This window comes from Phyllostomus discolor, chromosome 1 (assembly GCF_004126475.2).
Source record: "Phyllostomus discolor isolate MPI-MPIP mPhyDis1 chromosome 1, mPhyDis1.pri.v3, whole genome shotgun sequence".
Classification (NCBI taxonomy): Eukaryota; Metazoa; Chordata; class Mammalia; order Chiroptera; family Phyllostomidae; genus Phyllostomus; species Phyllostomus discolor.
This window is the reverse complement of record NC_040903.2, coordinates 191,275,384-191,295,447: the sequence shown is the minus strand read 5'-3', so window position 1 is coordinate 191,295,447 and position 20,064 is coordinate 191,275,384. Positions and strand designations below refer to the sequence as shown.

The 20,064-nt window shown below is 50.1% G+C and overlaps 1 protein-coding gene across 3 annotated transcripts in view; it reads left to right on the top strand.

The window, feature by feature from the left end:
• The first annotated feature begins 16,052 nt into the window (after nt 1-16,052).
• Nucleotides 16,053-20,064, top strand: part of TMEM229B (transmembrane protein 229B) — a 37,744-nt gene continuing 33,732 nt past the window's right edge. For 2 of the 3 annotated variants that reach the window (XM_028508171.2, XM_028508173.2), the window contains exon 1: nt 16,202-16,546. The gene's annotated coding sequence lies outside the window, so the exon portion shown is untranslated. The other variant, XM_028508172.2, reaches the window with a different exon arrangement.

Here is a 20,064-nt window from a genome sequence, read left to right as displayed (position 1 = left end):
GTCTGTGGGACACTGGCCTCTGCTGCCCCCTTCGACACTCTGGAAATTGCCTAAGGAAGCCCAAAAGCAAGTCCTCTGGAATTTGTAAGGGAGGTTTATTCATTTATGCATTCATTCACTTTGAACTGGTAAACATGCACATAGTATACATTTCAAATAATACAGGATTAACGATGAAAAGCGAGTCTTTCTCCCACCCTCTCCCTCGCCCCTCAGATCACTCACTCCTCCTCCTAAACAACTATGTTGTGAGTTTTTGTGCATATCCTATCTAGATACTTTTTGCATATGTAAGTACCCATGCCTTCATAGATGCCTATGTATGCATATCCCCCTTTCAACATTAAGGAAGTATCCCTTGCTTTTTTCCCTTGACATCACCATTTGTTGACTCTAGTGTGACATATCAGCACACTGAGAGATGCCTTATTTTTAATGGCTCCCTAATGTACTTAATGATGGATATTCAGGATGTTTTCAATCTCTGGCTATTACACACCTTGCCACAGCGACTGTCTTTATAGATACTTCTTGGTCCACACGTATGACTTTAAGGTTTACCACACAGAAGTGGGATTACTGGCTCTAAACACAATGGGAATTTTAAATTCCAATAGATGCTGTGAAACTGCCCTCAGAGGAGCCTGCACCAACCTACACTTCTATCAGCATGTGTGAGTGCCCTTTCATTCCCTCTCACCCGTGCCAATGATTGATTTATCACAGAGTGCACAGCTTTCAGAAAGGGGAGGAGCAAATGAGTCGATGTGCACGGACAGCCTTAGAACACGGCTAGCCCACGGAAGGGCTCGAGGAAATGTTAGCCACCAGTCCCCCAGCTGCGTTCCCCTCTCTGATGGCTCCCCGCTCTGGGGTGAGTTTAAACCCCAGCTCCGTAAACTTGGGCAGGTTCCTTGGCCTCTCTGGAACCCAGTTTCCTTATCTTTAATATGAGAATCATAATATCTGTTTCTGGAGTTGGTTTGAGGATGAAATCAGATAAAAAGAGTTGCATAAATTTTGGTATCCAATTATTATTCAGTAAGTGATAGCTATTCTTTTTCCTTCAAACTTTCCTCCCAACTTTTTATTTTGAAAATTTTAAACCTACAGAAGTTCCAAAAAACAGTATATTAAATACCCTTATACTTTTCATCTAGATTTACCGATTATTAACATACTGCCACATTTTCTTTCCCCCGCCCGTCTCTCCCAATTGAGAGTTACTTGTAGACAATTTTTTTATCCTTTATTTTTTACATAACTTCTTGAGCTTTTATTCCTGAATACTCTAGCATGTACTTTCCTAAGAACAAGTAAATATCACTCTTAAGAAGTTTAACATGGATGCAATACTATCATTTACAATGTAGGACATATTCTAATTTCCTCAGTTGTCCCAATAATGTCCTTTATAGCTGAGTTTCACAGCTATTCTATTTATCATTGTTAGTCCCTACCTAATGCTCACAGAGCGAATGGATGATTAGAGGAGAGTGGGCACATCCCCTCCTCCCCTCCAGGGAGAGACTGACTCCCACAGCCCCAGCCCTGGGCCTGCTTCGGGGGCTGCAGGCAATCAACAACCAGGCACGAGGCGTGCTCACAGGCAGAGCAGGCTTTCCCGTCCAGTACTAGGGACTGTCCTTTGCCGGTGTTGCCTCCCCTGCTTGACCCCAGCCACCCTATGCTGGCAGCCCAACAACTCCGTCCACCTCCCCACAACTCTGGTTGGGTTCCTGGTGTCCCCTCTACCTCCTGCACTGGTCCCCAGTCAGCAGAAGCAGCTGTTCTGGCTCCAGTGAGACCTGGCTCCTACGTCACTCTGAACCACAGCCCCCATGCTTGTGGCACCCTACCTCGGGATAGATCCCTGTGGACCTCCAGAGAGGTCCCAACTTACTCCTGAGATTAAGGGTTGGGGTGACCGAGTCACTGTCTTTTCCCCGTGATCTTTCTGTCTTCTGGCATTTTCTATGTAGCCTTCTGTGGACCTGAGACTGAGAGTCTAACTGTGGCCACTGGCCATATCCAGACAGTGACATCAGCTGACACTGACATCCCTCTCTTCTGCCCTTCTCCCCTTCTTCTCATTCATTCATTCATTCATTCATGGTAGCTGACTTTTAAGTTGTTCCAGGCATGCTATTAGATGCCCAGCTGTGAACCTGGTGAACCACCCCCTTGCTTCCTGCCTCACTTTGTCCTGTTGTGAAGTGGAGAAATTATTCCCTCATCTCAGCTACCCTTCTGTTCAGAGGATTTGAAATTTGGAGAAAAGGCAGGATTATGAGGGAGTCACCACAGCAGAGGGGCACTTTGTAAAACTGAAGTGAAGAAAAAGCCGTCTCGGGCACCATCTTTGGCTGGTGCTGCAGTGAGTGGGAGCCTGGGGGCCGGGGGCCTGGGAATGGCTCCGACTCCCAGGCTTCTTCAAGGATCTATGCAGAAATGGTACCCACCCCACCTACAGCTCATTTCTGTTTGTGCTGAGAGCCGAGAGAGAGGGAGAAAGCCACCACGTGCCCCAAGTCTAAAGGTCATTTGGGTCACTGAAAGCGAGGGCCTCCTTTTCTCCTCTGCAGGGAGGGTGAGGCCTGGACGGACACTCGCTGTGAACAGTCTGGACCAGTTTGGCCCTTCGGCAATTTTCAGATTCTTATATTCGCAGCCACTGAGATGAGAAGTGTGTGGAGGCCGTTTGTTCCCTCTTCCACAACCTCCTGCAGGTGAGGCATTCAAAATGGCCAAAGCTGCAGTCTTTGCCAGACACACAAACGTCCACCAGCGAGCAGGCACAAGAAGTCCCACCACTTGCTCCGAGGGAGTCAGGGAGTTGGCCCGTCTGGTTTTTGCATATCATTCATGCGAGATGGCTCAGATCATCTTTCTGCCTATGTCCATATTTTGAAAATCACTTATTTCACTGGTGAGAGATTGTTTCCAGCATCTCTCAAGCACGGTTGCTGGTGTAGATCTGGATGGCGGCTGAAGTGTTTATGTAACCACCCTCTAGAGTGTGGATTCCTGATTAGAGTGCTTCAGATGAGAACTAACCTCTCCAGGGGTGAGAGGAGAGTCCAGGACTGCACACACACACCACGTGGTTCAGACTGAAAGAGTTAAAAATAAATTCCTACAGGGTCAATATAATAGCATTCCAGTCTCTGCCTGTTTCCCTGGGCAGCATCATGGGGAAGAATGGGGACCCTGAAACTGACTGGACCTCAGTTCGAGTCCCAGCTTTACCATTTATGTGCTGATGTGACCTTGGGGTGCTTGCGGGAGCTTTCTGAGTTAATTCCTCACTTGCAAAATGGTGATAATACTTTTGCCAGTTAGGGTTGTTGAAAAGATTCAGTGAGACAGTGTGATGTCTGGCATGGTGGCAAGTTCTGTATAAAGCATAGCTTTTGTTATTTACTCTTTGAACAAATATTTGCTGGAGGCTTGATATCTCCCAGACATCTACTATGTCAGAGGTGGTATCCGTCCCAAGGAGTTCTCCTTGCTGTAAGACTGCCATGGATAAGCAAGACGGCTTGAGAGACAAAAATAACTGGGAGAACTGGTGAAGTGTTTGACATTTTATCTTCCCCGTGTTCTGGCCTTCCTAGAGACCCCACTCGCCGACCCCACTTGTTTTCTCTGAGCAGGGCTCTGGGCTCCAGAGAGACCCCTCCAGCTTCACCGGAACCCTCGCAAATGAAGCACCCATTCTCCTGCCTTCCCGGCCTGGTTCTGTTGCAGTTGGAAGGACAGTATATGGCAGGAGGGAAAGGAAAGAGAAGGGAGAGGGGCTTCAGAGGCCCAGGAGCCCTGGGCCCATCCTGGTCCAGCCTCCCGCCCCAGGGGCTAGGAGCAGAGCTTGGTAGCTCTTGGGTTACAGAGAAGTCAGGAGGCTGGTTCCGCTGCTGATTCTCTGGGAGCAGCCAGGGCAACCGTGGGCTGGGTCAGAGAGGCTCAGGGTCACCACCCAAGTGGGGCTGGAAGGGCAGCGATCAGACGTGCAGAGGAGTGTAGGGTACAGGGTAGGAAGAACATGCGGTGGTCCAGAGGCAGAATTCTGTGTGCGCAAGTGTGTGGGGGGGGGGGGGGGGAGGGGGCTAATTTCGAGCGTGGACTCTTTTTTCATTTATTCATTCAGTTACTCCTGAACAAGCATTTGCCATTTTCCAGACACTGTGTGAAGAGACAGAGTGTGACGACTGCAACCCATAAACTCAGGACACAGGCTTCAGAACGAGGTATGATGGTGGTGGAATCCTGGCCCTTCCCAGAAAGGATCACAGGTAAGAACTGACGCAATTACCACTTGTATCACTGGGGACGATCTGTTCAGTGTGCTGTGGGCTCTGGAGACAGAGAGCCAAGCACATGATGATGTGGGGGAGGGAGGGGTTCCTCCTGTGTAAAGCAGGAATCAGAATTCTTTCCTTACAGGGTGATTGTAAAGGAAGAGAGAACGGGTTTGCCCCAGTGCCTGGCATATTTTAGGTGCCCACTAAGAGTTAGTGAACAAAAGTATAGAGGAATAAAGGACTAGCAAGATGCCCAAAGACCTAGGGGCGTGGGCACCAACAAAGAGGAGTGGGTGGAAGGAGGGTCTGGTCGAGGAGGACTCCAATGAGGAGGTAGGCAGTGACTCCCTATCTAACCTCATGCCATAGAATCCTGGGAGCACTGATTAAAATAGGGACTCAAACCCCGGGCTTTGGGGTCAGCAGGCCCAGAGGTCTGTATTTTCATGTCCCTTAGGACCACTGGGGTGTTTGGTAGTGACTGGTTTGTCATCCATCGCACTCCAACACCCCAGAGACCTTCTAGGAGAGCAACAACCATGGAAGACCACAGGGCAGAACTGATGCAGTTACAACACGCATCAGTGCAGAATGATCTGCCCAGGCAGCTGCAGGCTCCCCGAGCACACGAGAGCCAGGAGGAGGGGGGCTCAGAGGAATGGAGGCAGAGAAAATGGCAGGGAGGGAGGAGTGGGAGCTAAGTGGGGAGCGGATGGGACTCAGGGAAGAGGACCAGGGAAATGCAGCCTTCTGCCTGGGATTCTAGATCCTTTTGCAAATTGCGACATCATGGATTTACACCAGCTGTCTCGTGTCCATCAGCTTTCATCACACATGGAAACAATGGCTGCTCACATCAGGGCACAGGAGGGGCTGGGCAGGGCCCAGATCCACGTAGGTGGCGTGTTCTGAAGCAGCCTGGGGAGCCCCAAGGGAGAGACTCTGGGGCTCCAAGCAGCTGGGAAAGTCAGGCCAGTCACGGAGCTGGTTATGGCACTTGGGCCCCTTTCCTGTGGCACGTGCGTAGTAGCTCCAGATGCTTCAGTTCTCAAAGTGACAGTGTGTGGTCCCTGGGGTCCTATTTCCAGAGTTCAGATCCCAGCTCTGGCTCTTAGCTCACTGCTGCCATTTGGTAAATGCTCAGTAGATGCTGGCCATCACTATGATCTCTTCAGCTGATGACAGACCCAAACTGAGAAAAACAAGAGTCTTCTTCCCACCCTTACCCCCACACTCAGTTCTGCCTGGGTTCCCCACTAGCTCATCTCAGAGCTGAACTAACAGTGTGAGAGGTTCTGTGAGCCAAGGTGCTGTTTTTGTACATTTGATACATGTTTGGGGAATGTCCCCTGTGGGCCAGGATGTAAGGAAGGGAGAGAGTGGAGGAGTAAGAGGCTCACTTCAGGGGGAAGCAAACCTTGGAGGGCCTCTGGCCTCCTCTCCTGGAAGCAGCCGCTTCACCTGACAGGAAGTGGCCTGCTGTCTGGGGTGGGGACCTGCACATAGGGCTGTGAGTGTGAGCTTCCTCTGCCTCAAAGATGCAGACACTTCTCTGCAGGGTGCCTTCCAGGCGGAGGGGTTGCCGACAAGTGCTCCCAGAGAAGGGAAGACGGGAAATACAGGAATAGACTGAGAAGACACAACCATTGCAGCTCTTCCTCCCTCTTTCCCTCAGTGGCCTGGCGTGAAACCAATAGGTCTGTTATCTCCTTTGGGCAATCAGGCCTTCATCATGTGCTTCTGATCCTCATCCTCAGGCTCAGGATTTTTACTAGGAGTGTCAGGGCTCATATCCTCTTCGAAACTCTCTTTGCCAGTTCCTTTTTGTGAAGGGGTTTTAGTTCAGATGACATAACCTGTCTTTCCTATCAAAGTCCTGGTCAGTGCCATTGACCTCCCAGGACATTGCAGGCTATCTCTCAGCGCCATCTAGTGGTGACGGTCATTTGTTTTCTTAAAAAAATATTTTTTTCAATTACAGTTGGCATACTATTATATGTTTCAGGTATGCAGCATAGTGATTAGACATTTATATAACTTAAGTGATCACCCCTATAAGTCTAGAACCTCCCAGATGACACCAGGTTGGCTTGTTTTCTTAAAGGACCCTGAGCCCCAACATTTCTACTCCCATCCATACCTGGGGCCAGGTCTGTTCCCTTTTGATCCGGCCACGGCATGCTTTAGTCACCTCAGAAGGTTGATAATGGGGCTTTAAGCTCTGCCTAAGGTGGAGACTTTAAACTCTGCATACTTTGTTTCTGTTCAGTTTTGCTCAGTTTCAGGGAAGGGGATTGAAAAACTCAGTGGTATTAAAAGGCCAGGGTGAAGTAGGGGAAGATGGAAACAACAATCTCCCCGTCCCCAGCTCTGGACGCCTGGCTCCAGCAGGGCACAGACCATCAGCTGGGCACTTATTCCATGTCAGCCAGACATGCCCTGAGAGCAGGGGACTGGGAGGGCACCTTCAACGCAAAGTCCAAGCTGTGGGCTAAGGACCATCTTTGCTCTACCACGGGTTATGTGATAGGGCATGGAGCTGAAACCACACTGCTCAACTCAGAACACCGAGGGAATCCATCCATATACTGGGAGCTTTGTTCATGCACAAGTGAGCTTTGGAGTTTACAGAGAAATGGAATGCACAATGCGCCTTTCCAAAAAGGAATCTCCACATATCCAAGTTCTGAATTTCATGGCCCTGGTCCAAAAGAGGGAATACTGGCCCCTTCTTTCCCTTTAGGGAGTGGGGCCCACTCAAAGGAATCAGGTAGAGCTGACAGACAGATCTTCTACATCAGAAGGGGGTTTGGAACAAATGCCACCACACCTAGACTCCTAGGATGGGAGCTGAGAAAACCGACAGGCATTGCTCTGCAGGGACACGTGGCTGCCACTCCTTCCAAACAGCACACATCGCCACACCGGGGACACCCTTAGATGGCTCTGGAGGGTCTGATCCCCAAAGCAGGAAATTCCCAGCAGGGCATGGGGACGGTCCTGTGTAGACCCAGGATCTCTGCAACAAAACATACTCCTGGGAAGAACATGATTTTGGGGGGAAGCAGAATATTAGTGTTGAAATAAATCCATTGGCATATTCAAAGTAAGAAGTTTCCCTAAATACACTTGCCACTCAAAGCCAGGGGGATAGCAGTGTACACGTGTGGCTGTGGTCATGAGATTGGAAGTCATTTCTGCAGGTCAGGTTGCTGGAAGTTTTCTAGGACCTGTTCCTCCACTCTGAATTCCTGCTTTCACTGACGTGGTCTTACGATCCTTGTGTTCTTTCCTGAGCTACATCATTCAACATTTCTTACGATTTGTGTTAGGAGAGGAATGGTTGAAAGGACTATCTTGTCCTTAATATTTACTAGCAGCAATAATAACAAAATAGAGAAAAAGATATGACCTGAATATCCATCAGTAGTGACCAAGTAAATTAGTATGGTTCATCTAGAAAATAAAATACTGTGCAGCCACTACAATCTATGTTGAAGAATTATATTTAGTGACATGGAAAGATATTCATTACTTATTTTCAAGAGACACAATTTCTAGAAAAGCATGTATAACATGACTTATTTTAAGTAAAATTATATATGTATATAGATAACTATATGTACATCTATGTAAATAAATGCAGGTAGAAGATTTTTTTTTCAAACATTAACAGTGACTATCTTTGGGTTTAGAAATTTGGTGTAATGTTTTTAGTTTCTGCTTTTTTTTCTATATTATATAAATGTTTTATAAGGAATATGAATCATTTTTCTAATAAAGCTATTAAAATGTTTTTGAAGTATTGATCTCATCAGTAAAGTGGAAAGCTGAGGTTCAAGGAAGTTGAGAAATAACTCAATAAAACCACAATCTGCCAAAGAGTCAGAATTTGCCCTCGAAACTTTCCATCCCTCAAATTTAATGCCAATCCCTCTGAGTTATTGAGCGTTTAACTGGTTACAGTCTTGGGGAGGGATATGGCCCGTGGAGACTGGAGGGAGTGGGCGGTCAGTGTTCAGGTCAGAGGGGACTCACGTGCTTTCGGTATTGCTGGATCTCTGTTCCCTCGTCAGGGCAATGAAGCTGTGACCGCAACGGCATTACTGGATTCCTATTATACACTATGTGCTTGTGGTCTGGCAGTTGTCCAGGTCTGGAAGGAGCAGACACAGGTCTGGAAACAGAGTTAAGTTGGGCCTAGTGCTAACCCAAACCCATTTTCCATCCTGCAAGGGAAATGCCGTGTTCAGCCATGTTCCCTCCTCCTGAAGCAGGAAGGAGCTGGTTGGGTGTAGTCCGGAAGCTTGACTTTGTGAGGTTCCGGGGAGAGCAGCACAGTAAACGAGTTCAAAGAGGAAATCTGGAGTGCCTCTTCCTTCTCTCTACCCCTTTTCCTTCTTCCACACCCACCCACACTCCTCTCTGTGGCACTGGAGACCCTGTGGCCCTTCCTTTGACGTTCTTAGACTGGTGGAACATCATCCAGCTCTCTGCAGCCTGGTTGGCAAGTAGCAGTTAGGACAGGGAAGGGGACCCCCTGGGTCCAGTGTCTTCCTAGAACATGAAATTTAAATAAGGGATTTAAATAGGAAAAGCTCAAGGATATGCTATAGTATTTATTTGCATCACACAAATGCCCTTAGGGACACTGGCTGGATCAAGAGAAGTTCCCTGAGCAACCGGTTTCCTTCTCAGGCTATGTGCACTGAGGGAACACAGCTACACAGCTCCCAGACAGAGCTCTCAGCCCTTCTGAGTCCTCCCTTGTGTCCCTGGAAACCCCACTATGCTTCCCTTCCGGTCCCCAGGCCCCCTGGGAGGGTACAGTCCTGAACACCCGACATTTCTGTCCACAGATACGGAAAACCCCACCAAAGATGGCTTTGCCCTCTCCCCAGGTCTGTGTCTTGCTGAAGGACAGAAGAGAAAGCAAACCTTGACCTCAGCTGTGGGCAAGAAAGAGGGGCAAAGGTGGTTTTGACAGAAAAAGGTGTGTACATTTGCAAATACTGATCAGTTTTCAGTCAAAGCCTGAGAGTTTACTTTACGAACAGAATGTGGTAGTCCTGACTGCAGTGGCTCGATTGGCTGCATGTCATCCCACAAACCAAAAGTTCGAGGTCTCGATTCCCCGTCAGGGCACATTCCTGGGCTGCAGGTTTGGTCCCCGGTCAGGGCACCCACAAGCGGTAACCGATTGATGTTTCTCTCCTTCTCTTTCTCTTTCCCTTCCCTTCTCTGTAAAAATAAATAAATAAAACACAGTAAATAAAAACAAATAGAGTATTGTAGCTGTAAAGCCAGACATGGAAACAGCCCCATCGTAGAACACAAATAACTATACACACAACTTCCACAGCACGGGGGGTGCAGAATTTAAACAGTCATGAGGAGCTTGGGGTGGTGCTTCGTCATAGACCACTGTGCACTGTTCTCATGCCCGTATGGCAGGTCTCAATCTCTTTACCCACCTGACTCCAATCCTTAGCACAGTACGTGGTACATTAACGGTTGTTGAATTGAATAACAAGTTCTTTGCAGTCATGATTCCAGTCCCCACAAGGGTGCAGCGCCAGGGAAGAGAAGACACTAAATACATACTTATTAATTAATTAGCATTTGAGTCTAATAGGACACCTCAAGTGAACTAATTCCCCAGACGAGAGTCCCTGGGATCATCAATTTGTCAGGCGTATGCAGCCTTTCCTGAAGGTGGCAGAATTCTCCTAGGAGGGCCAAGAGCAGGAGGGTGAAAAGGACTGAAACAGGTTTTATCCTACCCTCGGTGATGCAATCTGCACCCCACCCCCATCCCCACCCTCATCCCCACCCCCAAGCTGGGCTGCCTCTCAAGCAGCTCCTGCGGGAGAACCCTTTTGACTCTGATCTACAAAGAGAAAGATTTTTCCATTCTAACCCATCCCAGGACCTAGTGGGGCCAGGAATTGGGACTTGGATAAGATGTTATGATAGAAATTCTTAACCTATTAATGTTGCCAAGTCCCCAGATAGCTTTCTGCAATCACTGCGTCTGGCTGAAATTTCCCTTTGAACTGATACGGTGAAGTTGGGACAGGCACGCAGTGTCCCCCTGGGCAGAATGGCTTAGATAGCAGCCCGAAAGCTTTTAGTTGCAAAGCCTTCTCAGAACCAGGCTCCTCTTAACAATACTCCTTTGTCCCGCCTCAGACGACTAAGCTCCTTGTGTCCTGGCAAAGGGAGGCAGGGAGGGGAGGTGATCAGCCTGGAGTTTGGTTTCTAATCTCTGGGGCAGAAATTCTTTCAAATGTGCCCAGCACCTGGACTGACTGCTGAGTTAGAAATGAGAGCTGCAGGGAAGTGGGGGTGGCTCCCCCCATGATTGCTAAGATTCATAATCAACTTTATCCTCCCCAAAATGTACAACCTTCACAGGGAAGCCCATGCTTAGGAGTAAGAAGTAGCATAGTTTTAATGTATATTCCTATTTTTACTGTAATTTTTTTTAGCATGGGTCTTTCCCCCTCTTTAACTTACCGCTAGTCTCATGAAACGACACTAATTTTCAAGGTTTTCTTGGTGCACACACATTAATGTCTTAATGCTTACTGGATGGATTCATTTTTTTCCCCTCAATACCTCCAGGTTATTTTCGGACCAGAAAAGACTACACAAGGACGAAAAGGGCCAGGGCTGGCCACACACTGATCAAACCTGAGCCTGGATTGATCGCGAGTTGATGGGTCTCAACCCTGGGTGCAGCCGGGGCCTGGAGCTCCTCTCCACCACAAGGAGCTTTTTCTCCCAGAGGAACCAAGTGTCCAAGGCTCTGGGATGTCACCGTCAGGGGACCACCGAGGGGACATCCTTTCGGTGTAGGGGAGACTGGCCGGCCTGGGCTGCTGTTGGGGGGAAGGGCTGGCTCTCAGCAACTGAACCCGTCTGCTTATTAAAGTTTCTGCTGTTTTGCAGGAGTGTCCTCCCCTCATTCAGACTCCCACGAGTCAGGAAAGCTCTCCTCGGAGTTACAGCTGGGTGAATTCACATTATCGCAGGCTGGTGAGTTCTTCATTTTTAGGCTCAAGGTGTTCACAGATACCGCATAGAACTTTTCAACTGCGTTTTCATTCTGATGACTGAGAAAAGAGAGAGGACATGACTTTTAAACATCCCCAACACAGTAACACTCGCATTCTTTTGAGAGCTCTGGGAAGGTGCCTACCCCTGGCCCACATGGACAGACGGACAGCAAACCTTCTGATAAAGCTGCAGTCAACTTGACCGTGTCTTTGGGGGTCTAATGCCTCTTCCCCCTCCGCTGGTACCCCTTTCCAACCCTCTGAGGCGACTTCTGAACATTTGGGGACATCCTTAACAACCTTTTGCACTTGCTTTCCTTATCACAGTCCACCCGTTCCTGGGCCCAGCTCGAACGGCGCAGCGGCCATGAAACGCCCGTCTGCCTCCAGCTCCACGCCAACCCGGGCACCAGCGGCGGCTCTGTCCAGCCGGCTGTGCTGTCCGTCCTGGTGCTTTTCAGAGCTTCCTGCTGCTTTCTTGAGGCTTATGTGCTTTTCCCCTCACCTTCTCTCATAACCAAGAAGCTCTCAGGTACATTTGCAGAAAGGGGACATTTCCTGTGCTGCCTGCCCCCCGCCACCCCCAACCCCGTTGTGAACATTCACTGTCTGGGGGGCCGCACAGCAGCTTTTCTCTTCCTTTGGGTAACAACACTTTATTTTCTCTTTCTCTACTCACCTCTCACTCGTGATGTGGGGCGCTGGTAGAACTTACATCAGAGTACTCTGCTGGCCCTTCCCTGGCCAAGAGGCAGATGTGTGACTCAACTTAGGCAAATTCGATTCAGTTACACTTGAGCAGAAGTGATAAAAAGATTGAAGTTGTTCTAGCAGACGAACCCTGAGGAGACTTTCAAATACTTCCCATTATCTGGGTTTGAAAGCTGCCCTGGTCCTAACATTTTCGAGTCCATTTTGCCAGCATTCCCTTAAGATCTATAAGCCACCTCATCATATCCTTCCAATAAATTCCTTTTAGGTTTGAGATAGCTAAAGCCGGCTTCTGTTGCTTGAAACCAAAGGATTCTAAATGAAAATTGGTTCATACTCCTTAGCCTCTTTCCTTCCTGTTTCAAGAAGGGGCTGTTACAAAGACACTCCCCCATTTTCAGACCCCAGCAAATTACCTTGACTCCCTCTCTTACGGCCAAGAGTCTCTCTCTCTCTCTCTCTCTCTCTCTCTCTCCCTCTCTCTCCCTCTCTCTCCCTCTCTCTCCCTACCATCAACACTATTGCAGGTGTCTCCAGTTTTGTTCCCCTTTGCCCAATGCCTACATTTTTTGAAAGACAAGAACTTTCCTACCATTCTAAAAAGCACTCCATCCATAAAGGGGTTGCCCTTGTCCACAACAAGTAAGTTTCTTGATGACTTTCAGGGAAACAGAGATTTCCGTATGCATGGGAGGGAGCACTGACTCCCCCGGGGGTTCCCCCTTTTCTCTCTCACCCAGCTTGTTTTCCTGTGAAGCTGGCTCAAATGATTTCAAGCTCAAGGTTGACACCAGCGCTTCCTCTGCTCCTACCTCACTTCTCTCTTTCTTTTCTAGCATCCAGGACAGACTGTACACAGTTTTCTCCTGGCCTCCAATTCCAAGCTCCAGCTCCCTACCAGGTCCTTCCCCATCTGGCTGCGGAACCTGTCCCTCCACTGAAACCACCCTCGTGAGCCACATCTCCCCTGCCTTATGGGCAGAGGGCAAGCCCCAGGGAGCCAATCCACACTAACAGATACACAGAAAGCCATCAAGAATATCATGTATAATGGACAAGAGCAACCCCTTCATGGATGGTTTGCTTTGTAGAAGGGCAGGGGGGTTCTTGTCTTTCAGAAAACATGACTAAGAGCCTCCCGTGTATGCAAGGCACGTTGGAGACAAAAAGGCATTTGAAGGTCTCTTTTTCCCTGTTTGGTGGTAGGAGAGAGATGTGGAGAGAACTACCACGGGCTGCCTACTGTGGCAGGGACAGACTTTGAATTGTGTCTACGTGCCTGGCACTGTGCTCAATACCTTACATGGGTCACCTTATTTATGCTCACAACAGGCATGGGCTTGGGTGTTACCGCCGTTTCCATGTTGCAGCTGAGAGAATAGGCTCTGCAAGGTTAAACAGACTGCCGTAAGCCTTCTGGCTAGGATGTGGAGTCTGCATCAAATCCATGTTGCTTTGATAAGACAAAGGAGGGGCTGGCATCCTCTGGGGCTTTGCTTGTCCCATGGCCCTCCAACCTGACTCTGTATTCGAATCATCAAGCCACTATGCAACCATGCCTACTGCTCCCAGGGTCCCCTCCTCACCCATTCACACAACACTGCATGCACATCTTAGCCTTCTTTGGGTGAAAAGCCAGGGAGCCAGTCAGCGCATTTTCAGGTCTGCATCTGCAGCGGACTGCTCTGGCCTGTACACACTGGGTCTTGTTTGAAATCTTCTAGGTGCAGCTGGAAAGGGCCTTGGATGGGGTGCCAGAAGACCTGAGTTTGAACTGCTTTTTGCCTTTACTAGTAATACAGCCTTGACCAAAACATACAATCTCTCTGAGTCTTGATTTCTTCTTTTATAAAATGGGGATAAAAATAGCTATCTTACCCAAAGAGAGACGATATATCAATTGTAAGGCATTATATTTATTTTTGTGAGGAAGAGATGATTCCTAATTTAGGAAGGAGGAAAACCCAGATCATGGCGTTAAGGCCCTGGGGGAGCTGGATAAAGTAGAGATTCACTGATGCCAAGCCTCGTGCTTTAGTTCCTCCCTCTTCCTTCTTCCTGATTCTGTATCTGGTGCCTTGGCTTGTGTATGCTATGGCTTCTATACTACGGATAAGAATATTTATTATATATGAAATACATATTATATACAAAAATATTTTCCTAGACCCCAAAGTATATTTATTTGGATCTGATTTTAAAATAAATTCAAACATTTTCATGGGCCCTAAAATATTGCAGGTGCTAGGCACTACACCTCCTGTGCTTGCCGGGTAAGTCACCCTGAATTCGGGTCTTCTGCCTTTCCAGCCTATAATGCTTTCCTCTATGCAACGCTGCCTCCCTGAGTCCGGGAGGGAGCCGAGTTAGTTAGCTGCCCGTCACAGACTGAGAACTAGAGCGGGAGCACGGGGCCTCCAAGGCCAGGGGCGCAGGGGAGGTTCTTCTTCAGCAGATGAGGTTTGCTCTTAGATTCACTAAAGCCACTTCTTGCCAAGGAGCTCCTCAGAGGTGGCTGTCTCCTGCCTCTTTGACAGTGTTCTAGGGATGGCTCCCCTCCTCACTGCAGCCGTGACCCTTTCTCTTCACTCCCTTCCGAGGAGTCCCAGCAGAAAACACTGTTCTGTTATCAAAAGCCTATGCATTACGTTTCTGAGTCACCAACACACAGTTATGAAATAGGCAATATTATCTTCACTTTACAGAGTAGGAACTAACTCAGGGAAGCCAAGGGCTCTTGGCACTGACACCACATAGCTGTGTACTTCCTATACTGGTCTGAGAAACCCAACATACCTCTCTCTGCCCCCTTGGGCTTTCCTGTGGAAAGGGACGCAGCCAGCCCAGAACCCGGTGTGTATGGGATGAGCTTGGAACTCCGTGTCCACATTGCTCTAGTTTGGGACGCACCTTTGAACATCCCGGCCAGGGGCAGGGGGTTGGTGGAAGACCCAAGTCCCCACCAGGCAACTGGGGGAAGCCATAGAATGGATTAGGTTCAGACATTAGGAAAGCAGACCAGCTTCTCACTCAGAGTGGGGCAAGACCAGCTGGATGAACCCCAGGTTCCTTTTCTCAGAAGACTCCGTGCTGCCTCAGACCTCTGAGAACTCTTCGTCACCATGGCATGTGATAAAAACAGGGAGAGCTCAGAGAGAAGCAGTCACCAGCCCTTGCAGTTCAGGCCTAGGCACACATCGGGTTTGTGTGAGAATTCGAAAGGGTGCCTCCTCTGGACAGATTATTTACAAAAGGACACTCCAGGAGGCATGTAAAATTTTTTAAATGTCCCTTTTTCCTGGCTGCGGCACCCAGCCCAAGGAACGAGGCTGGGTGTGGCGTTATGGGTTAAACTGCCTTCTGCTCGCTTGCTGGCTGCTCAGCCTCTCCGCGGGACCTAGGACCCATCCGAGTGGCCTGTCTGGAGTCAGGGCCCCCTGACAGGATACCCCACCAACAGCATTCCAGAATCTCCAGGCTTTCCAGATGACATCCAATATTTTAGACCTTCCAATATTAGTATCTAGATCGACCTCAGAAAGAGTATCTTCTGTTTAATCTTTGCTGTATAAACCAAATTGTGGGCATTGGAGGTTCAGGCCTTGCCTTAGGCAAATTCCTTAACTTCCTTTCCATAGGCCTTAGTTTCTTCATCTTGAAAATGGGGCTAATAAAACAAACTTGCAGGGCCGTTTCAATGGATGGACTGCACAGAACACAATGCTGGCACACAGTGGGTCTGCAACTCCATGTGGCCTATGGCCTTTGGTTAGTGGGGGCCTGCAGGATACCCACAGTGGATTTTGTACACGCAGTCCCCTACAACTCTACAAGCTAGTCCTCTCCTCCTGGCTCCTGCAGACATCTCAAATGCTGGCGGGGTGGCATATGGGCTAAGGGGACTAAGAAGCTTTGCACTGCAGCCACCTTCGCAGCGGCCCGGCCGTGGCTGCGCTTCCTAGCGCCACGCGCGCGCGGCAGACTCCCGGCTGCGAGAGGCTGTAGGGTCAGCGGGGTAGCGCACCAGCGGATGACTAGGCGAGCAAGGAGTTAAGCCGCGCCGGAGGCCGGGCGCCTGTCAGACGCGAGCATGTGCAGTTTGCATCGCATCCGTACTATGGGTGAGTGCCGCCGCCGCCGGGGGCTCCGTTTGGCCCGGGCAGCTGCGGCTGCAGCCCCCCGGCCCCTGTGCCGCCGTGGCGGGAGCGGACACACAATGCGGGACTAGGCGCGGAGCGGGAGGCCGGGCGGCGTGGGGGAGGCACGGCCCGCAACTCCGCGCTGGGGGAGTCCGAACGCCGGGCGTGGGGGCGGGGAGCAGGCGGCGCAGGAGAGCACCCAGAGTCCCGGCGCGGGAGGAGGAGCGGGAGCGAGCCGGCGAAACGGCGCTCCTGGCCGCACCTGCACCCGGCAGGCGGCCGGCCCAGCCCTGCCCCTGCCCCTGCCGCTGCCCGCGGCCCCAGCCCCGCACTGGTAGGTGCCCCCGATGCCCGCAGAGAGGCCCTTACACCACCCAGAGGGGTGGCCGCCCGGGGCGGCCAGCGCCAGTGCAGGGGGTGCGGGCGATGATATGGTGATGGGGAAGATTGAGAGACCGGGCTGGGGGCGCTTCCCCATCCTGCTTCCTCTTTGCTTTCGGTTTCGGAGTGGCGGCCCCAGCTAAAGAGCTAGCCGCAGATTAGAGGGTGCGCCCAGGCTTGGGTTCCCTGAGGGGGATGGGCGCACAGGGGGGCGTGTTGGCAACTTTCCCCTCCTGAAAACAAAGGGCATTGGGGAGATGCTAAGGGAAGGGGCCAGCTGGGGATCTCCGGCAGTGGAAGGTTGACACCCCCTTTCCAACAGGCGGCGAGCGCCCCCCCCCCCCCCCCCCCAGGCCGCTTCTGGAGAGCGAAGCGGGGTCCAGTCTGGGTAGAAGCTTTGGAGCTAGGGCTTCGGAGTAGAAACCACAGACCATCCGGAGTTTTAGGCTGAGGACCTTCCATGAGGGGAGGGAACCGTCGTGCCAATATGACCCTGCTGCCTTCTCTCGGGAATGCATGGAAACCCTAGGCGATGGTGGACTGCACACCCTCGGCCCGGCCCACCCCCTGGCTGCCAGCTCTCCAGCTGCCCTCTCTTATTCCCGGTCCTCGGTGGGAGATGCAGGGCTCTGAGATGAGGACCGTTTCATCCCTGTTGCCCGCAAGGGCAGAGAGACTGTGGCCTCTTTCCCAGGTGTCTTTCTCCCTTTCTTTTTGTGTATGCCCGGTCAGAAACTGACCCCTACCCTCCCTTCTGAGGACTAGGTCTCCCTCTTTCCCCTCTTTTTCCTTGGGTGGGGGCGGGGGGGATGTTTAGTTGCCCCAGGTACAGAGAGAGCCTAGCAGTGTGGCAGGTTGTTTAGGTGCTGCTGCATGCCCGCCCAGAGGAAAAGAGCAGGACCCGGGGGGAGCTGGGCCAGTGTAACCTTGGGGGCTCTGCTCGTGGATTCTGGTGTGTTCTCACACTTAGTAACAAATGAGCTGTTACTCTGGCCTTCAGACTCCGGTCATCAGGAGGCCTGGGTTCTGTCTTTGCTGTAACCAGGAAGATGGGTAAAGGGGAAGGCTGGTTGGCCTGCCCTGGAGGTGGTACAGTGTCTTTCTCTCTAGAAAACAACTGGGCCAGGTTCCAGGTCCCAGGTCTCGACCTCGTGTCTTCAGAAATGAGGTAACTCCAGCTCCAAGCCACTTACATTGTGACCACTGGCTTCTGTCCTGTGGCGGGACTGCCCATTGCCTTTCTTTTTCTCAGAACGGACAGCCCTCTGAGAGTGGGTCCCCCCCCCCCCCCCCCCCGGGCTATAAGACAAGCTACATCTGCTTGCTGGGGGAGCCAGAAGGTACAGCGCAGGGGTGGGAGGGGTAGCTGGTTTGTTCCTGCTCCGGAGAACGAGCTAATGCTACAAGTGATTGGGTGAGGGGTGAGCCTGCAGGACCTCTTGGTCTAGCAAGGCGTGGAGGGGTGGGCTCAGAAGACTCTTGGCCCTCCTCTGCAAGGCTTTGTCTCTGGCGACAGAGATGGGTAACTGGGGAGACAGTGGGGGCTGGGCCAGTTTATTGGATTGGCCAAAAAAAATCCCTTTAGTTTTTTTTCCATAAAACAAAAGATGCATTTTACATTTTCACCAATAACTTTATTGATTTGGATATTTTCAGTATGTCGGCTGTCTCCCACTATTGGCTTCTAGTGGGTAGAGGCCAGGGGTGCTGCTAAACATCTTCCAATGTATAAGACAGCCCCACAGCAAAGAATTATTTGGCCAAATTGTCAATAGTACCAAGAAACTTCACAGACCACTTTTGACACATTTGAACAGTCACAGCACCTTCTCCACACACCACACAAATCTTTTTTTTCGACGTTTCAGTTGTGTTTTTTACCTTTCTTGGAATAATAAAGCATAATATGCCAAAAATGCTGTGAATCATCTTCTATCTTCAATATTAAAATTATTGCACAAAACTTCACCAATTTTGATGCTTTTTTAAAAAACTCATGCTGACATGACAACTGTCACAATACAATCTAACAAAATTATTTCAAATTAAGTTAAAAACAACGAAGTGCTACTAGAGCCATCTTACGGAAAAAACTAAATGAACTTTTTGGCCGCCCCAATATTTATCTGGTTCCTGTAGGGAAATGACAATCTGATTTAGTGTTGACTTCGGCCCCTTAAATGTGCAGGAGTGAGGGATGTTTCAGGACCCCTAAGGGGCAGGAGGAGAAAAAGAAGTCCCCTGAGCTATCAGCCTGTGGTTCTGGAACTTGTGGCTGGAGTCCGACACAGACTCTAGACCAGAGGCACCACCAATCCCATTTCTAGGGCCCTGTCCCCTCTCAATGGCAGGCTGGACATTGCTCAGCCCCCATTGGGTTTCCCAAGCTATTGATTCAGAGCTGAGGATACCGATGTGGAGTCCCGACCTCTCCACCCCCAATGGTGAGCGGAGGGGATTTTTCACGGATTGCTCCTCGTGTGTACTGACTGTGACATGGGAAAGCGCTGCTCCCTCGGATTCCCTCTGTTAAAGGATGAGGCATGACATTTTACATTTCTTCCGTGCATGGGACCTCGGGCCCTTGAATGAAAGACGTTAAATGAGTTAGGGAGCCTTACACTGTGTTTGTTTTACTTGTATCTGATTTACATATTGCTTCTGAAGGGCAAGGTGTCGTTTTTTTTTTGTTTGTTTTTTGTTTTTTTAGTGGGAAAGGACTGAGTTACAGCCTTGCGATAGGGAAAACTCAGTGTCGACTGTAAAAGTATAGTTTTTCATCAGAAAGGCACTTGCTGTAGCGCATGGGCAGCAGGTGATTTTGTGTCTGCCTTTGCTCTCAGATGTCTCAGAGCGCCGTCCCCCTAGGATTCTTCCAGGCAGACCGTGTCCAGCCTGCACGCCAGGGACAGTCACTCTCCAAGCTCCGACCAAGAAGGGCCGCCGGTGACATTGGTGTTACAAGTTGAGGTCTGGGTGAGGGCCGCAAAGTGAGGCTGCTCGGTCTTATCAGCACCCGTGTAAGGTCTGGCTGCCCTTGAGGGAAGGGAAATCTAACCCTCTGACCGCCTGGCTGTTTTCAAATTTGTATCTTTACTTTTCTCCTCCCTCCTCCCCTCACCCCCCATTTTCCCACAAGGCGGTTTGGGTTTTATTTATGTATTGTTTTTTTTTATTTTTGCGGGAACATTCCTTTTAAGATGTGGATGATTTCTTACTTGGCGAACTCTCAGCTCCCTTTGTGGCAGCACCTGGCTAGGGAGGGGGTGTTGGAAGGGATTCTGATGTTCGGAACAGGAAGAAATGTAGCCTTTCTTTCTGGTCAGGTCTTTTGCTTTCTCCGCCTCCACCTCTCAGACATCAGAAGCTTTGCATCTGAGAAGTGAAGGGTATGCTGATTTCCGGGGAAGGGCTCGGAGGTGGCACTCTGGGTTGTGAGTCCCCTTGAGGGAAAGTGAGTCGGTCTGAGAG